At 40.6% G+C, this 4,671-nt stretch overlaps 1 protein-coding gene across 1 annotated transcript in view; it reads left to right on the top strand.

The window, feature by feature from the left end:
• The first annotated feature begins 1,224 nt into the window (after positions 1-1,224).
• Positions 1,225-4,671, top strand: part of kcnj12b (potassium inwardly rectifying channel subfamily J member 12b) — a 10,073-nt gene continuing 6,626 nt past the window's right edge. The window contains exon 1 of the mRNA XM_035654242.1: positions 1,225-1,818. The gene's annotated coding sequence lies outside the window, so the exon portion shown is untranslated. The remainder of the gene's footprint in view (positions 1,819-4,671) is intronic.

Genomic DNA, 4,671 nt, shown 5'->3' with positions numbered 1-4,671 from the left:
CCCCCGGCAGAGCAGTGTGGTGGCGGGTTGTACTGTAGCTTGCACACTGCACACAGAGCACTGATTGGAAATTAATTTTGGTTGCACATAAGCGTGTCTGTCCTGTGCTTTGGTCCAGAGTTAAACATCTCACACGCTACTATTTACACTTTGTTTTTACAGTCATGGCAATGTCCATCTGTTTGGTTGGACCACCACTTTGGTCTAGACTGAAATATCTCAACAACACAGACATTGTAATGAATCCTAATGACTTTCGTGATCTTCTGACTCTTCAAACGCACCATGAGGTAGACATTTTAGATTTTTAAACTTTAGTATTTCAACAACTATTCCATGGACTGGCGCAAAATTTGGTACAAGCCTTCATGGTTCCCAGATGACGTATCCTAATAAGTTTGGTGATCCTCGCTTTTTTAATCATTAAGTCAAAAATTCAGTTTTAAGACTTTGATTTCTGACCAAATACCTGCAAAACTATTCCAATTCCCAAGACATTAGCCTCAGCTGTGCTTTGATTTTTGTGCTAGTAGCAAACAGCAGTTAGCATGCTAACATCCAGTCAGGTGAACATGGTAAACATTATACCAGTTTAACATCAGCATGTTAGCATTGTCATAGTGACCATGTTAGCACGCTGACATTATCTTTTAACTCAAAGCACCGCTGTGTCTAAGTACAATCTTACAGCCACTGGCATAATCAAGGGAACAACTGCTTATTGGCCCTGTGACACACAAATTATTCACTGATTTCCTCCTTCAACCAGGCATGCACACACACACACATAAGACAAATGAGTGACGTTCAACAGGAAGTGCCTTCCTTTCTGAATGAGTCAAAATGGAGACCACGCCACCCACTCTGTGATATGTTTGGTTTCAGTTAAAATAAAGACAGCCTTACAGAGTATGGTAGTTAGCCTAATTAGAAGTCTGGACCAATAATACACCCAATGTGGTCCAAATAAATATTACTCTACACAGAAATGGTGTTGACCCTTCTCTGAAGCCACACTGTCACAGAAAAAGAAATATTTAACATGATCAAACCTGGACAAATCAGTTTAACAAACGTATGTGTTCAGGTGGTCTCTCTAGTACGCAGCAGTCCTGAATAAACCAGTTGGTTCTTTCAACTCTGAGCATTGCTGACCAGCACTGGTGCAACACTTGGTAGGGGAAGAGCATGTAGTCTCCAAATGCCAAGTATCTACAGTGACACCGTGAAAGGGAGGGGGAGGACGAGAGCTGAGCAGTGAGCAATAGTTCACTGGATGTGGGATACAGAGTGGGATCTGCAGCAGAACAAGATCAGATAGCAGATATACCAAGAAAGTGTGAGACTCTCGACTGGCCACCAATCTAAAATAAGCTGTGAGGAATTGATTTTTTGATTGGATTGGACCCTACAGACCATGTGAGCTCTACAGACATTTAATTTGACTGTGATCAAGTCGTTGTGCTATTTCGGGGTACAAAATTATGACTTTAGTGATCCACTAAAGTCATTTTCTAATTTCTTGTCTGTTTCTGATCAACTGGATATCAGTCGGGCAGTTACTTTGGAGGACTTGACAGTGGGAGTGACTGTAATGCTCTCCTCATTGAGTGGAGAAAGAGAAGCGTTAAAACTTGGAGGCATAGACATGATGGTACTCTGTGGCCATTTACCTTTCTGCTTCAGGAGGATAGAGTGGTTCTATCCGTAACAGAAGCGAAGAGTTGAAGAAACATGCAGCAGTTTGGCTAAAAGACTGGGAGATCTAGAAGAAAAGGAAAGCTGGACAAAAACATTTATTGGGAACTTGCAGACAAGGTAAGCTTTTTGTGATTTTAGACAGATAATATATAAATATAATACTGTAGCCAACACCCTTTAATAGATTTCCGCACCTGTGGTCTGTCTCTCATTGTTCAATTCAAATATATTTTCTATTGTGAGAAACGTCAGCAGAGAAATAGACTAATCTCTGCTCCAGCACTAAGATCACAGCCCAGCAGGCAGAGTGTGGGTCTTGTGAGCGCTGAGGAGCAGTCGCACAGAGTATTAGTTATTAATATCCTTTGGACACTCAACATCCTGCTTCCTAGCAACTAGAGCATTGAGAAACAGCAACTACTGCGTAAGACAAACCGATCGTCGTCCTAATGGTTGTATTCTTACAATTGAGCTGAGGATTTGAAACATACCTCAAATTGAATCTGTATAGAAACTGTATAATCATTTAAAATCTCCTTTTGATTACCTGTTGTTTTGTTACATACCTGTTCTGTTGTATAATCAGCATATTAATATCCATGGCTATAGTCTGTCCTGAGTATCACTGGTGGGGACACCTGCACACAGCCTTTATGACCCCATTTTGAATGGTGGTTTATTACTGTACATTCTTAGAGCAGTGAGGTACATTATTTGGTGTTTGACTCCATCTTGAAGAAAAAACAATTATCTGAAGGACCTCCACCTGGTTCTCTGAGTTTACCCAATCAATTTTGTGATCCTATGAGTTCTTAGATATCCTAAAAGATTAATAATTTAATCAAAATCAATCATGATAATAATTATCTAAAAGACAACAGTACATCAACAACATCATGTCACAGCCATTTGGTGAACAACTATGCTTTCCTCTAGGTCCTTGTAGTCTGCAGTGCAATGGTGTGGCAGCATCTTATTTTATGACTTGAAATGAGTGAAGTTCCTTCCATCAGCACAGACAGCAGCCAGTGTTGGTGAATTAAACCTAGAATAATAAAATGGTACAGAACAGCTTAACATCAATAAGATGACACAGATATTCTATCGCTGCTGAAGACTCAGGAACTCATTTATCTGCAGCATCTTTCAATGTCTGTGGTCCTAATGCAGATACAGTATATACATTTGATTTCCAGCCATTCTAGACGTATGGATGGCTAGGGATGGCAATGTCTGCCCATCTATCTGTTGGTCCACCATTTTGGTCCAGACTTATATCTGACTAATATCTCAACAACTATCAGATGCCACAGAAGTTTGTATTTGTGGAGGATGAATCCCTCATGAGGGGGATATGAATGTGTATCTAGCGCCATCATTACGTCTAAATTTAATTTTGTCCAATGCTTTTGGTTTGTCACCATATTATCCCACCAGTTGTACTTTGTGTTTAGTGCTAATAAGCTAATGTTAGCACGCAAACATGCTAAGCAGTGAACATTATACCTGCTAAACATGTTAGCATTTTCATTGTACGCTTGTTAGCATGTCGATGTTAGCATTTAGCTCAAAGCTACTAGCTTGGTTATGGACTCTTGTTCATCACAAAGTTGAGTTCTTTAGACTATAAACTTAATAATATTCAAGCAGTAGGACGATAAACCTGCTTCTAATAATTTATTTTCACTTAATCCCTCCCGCGCGCTCCAGGTGGGTTTCTGACCATTCCCATCTGCTCCCGCTATGTGTATACTCCGGTACAATAGAGATTTTATGTCTTCTGTGCTGCAGATTGACAGATGATATTTTACTGTCAATAACAACTGAGAAATGTCTCCAAATGCCAAACTTGCCTTACTTTGTTGTCTGCCGATTTAATCTTTATCTCAACTTCCTGGTCCCCACCTGCAGTAAAGTAAAAACTGCCCGCTTACACAAGATTTGCGTTGTGTCCAGTGGGACACCAATCCCAAAATCTGTAATTCCATCTGCAGTACATTTCATTGGATGGAAGATTTAAAATTTTGTGCACAAAGCATGGAATTAAAAAAAGCTGCCACTTTACATAAAGAGAAGAAGGTAGGATGTATTTTTATATAGAATTTGTGAAGATTTATTTTTAAGACACCCCAGGATGCAAGGTATAAACGTATAAATAGAACCCATTCACAAAGTTAATATATTAAATATTTTATATCAAACATACACCGATCAGCCATAACATTATTCTGCAGCCCCATACCAACAAACTGTGATGCACTGTGAATTCTGACCCCTTTCTATCAGAACCAGCATTAACTGTTTTAGTAGTTTGAGCTACAGTAGCTCGTCTGTAGAGCTACTGTAGCTCAAAAAAGTCTTTTTTTTCCCGTTGTTTGTGAACGAATTACTCCAAGGGAATTTGTCGGTTCTGCTTCAAATTTGGTCAGTACAGTCAGAAAATGTTGCTGAAGAAACGCTGTGCTATTTGCGACTGTACGTTGAAGGGCGTGTCCATGGCGTGCCGTCAAAGTTGGCCAGTTTGAATCGAATCTCAAACTGTGATGCCATTTCTGGCATTTAAGGGCTTCTGTTTTAACTAACTCCTCCTACAGATTTTATCAGATTGACTTCAAATTCGATCACTGCAATCTAGACACATTGGTGATCAAAAGTTGTGCTATTTGTGACTGTACATTTAACCGCGTGCCNNAATTCGATCACTGCAATGTAGACACGATGGTGATCAAAGTTAATCAAATATTGACTGATCATCAAACAACTTGTCCGTGGCGTGGCGCTGAATTTCCACGGTTCGCAGTGAAGAGTCTCGCTATGAATGCCGGAGTCTTTTGCACGGTGTCTGAAACGCGTGATGACGTGAAGCGGTCGTGACGCGGCCGCAGCGAACCCCGAGTCGCGTGGAGTGCGAGGTCCCGCCCAACGCTGCTTGCAGCTTTAATTAGGGCCCGAGCACTGAACGTGCGAAGG

This window comes from Morone saxatilis, unplaced genomic scaffold, assembly GCF_004916995.1.
Source record: "Morone saxatilis isolate NCDOM2014 unplaced genomic scaffold, NCSU_SB_2.0 Contig14, whole genome shotgun sequence".
Taxonomy (NCBI): Eukaryota; Metazoa; Chordata; class Actinopteri; family Moronidae; genus Morone; species Morone saxatilis.
The sequence above is the reverse complement of the archived record's forward strand: the minus strand, read 5'-3'. Positions and strand labels throughout refer to the sequence as shown.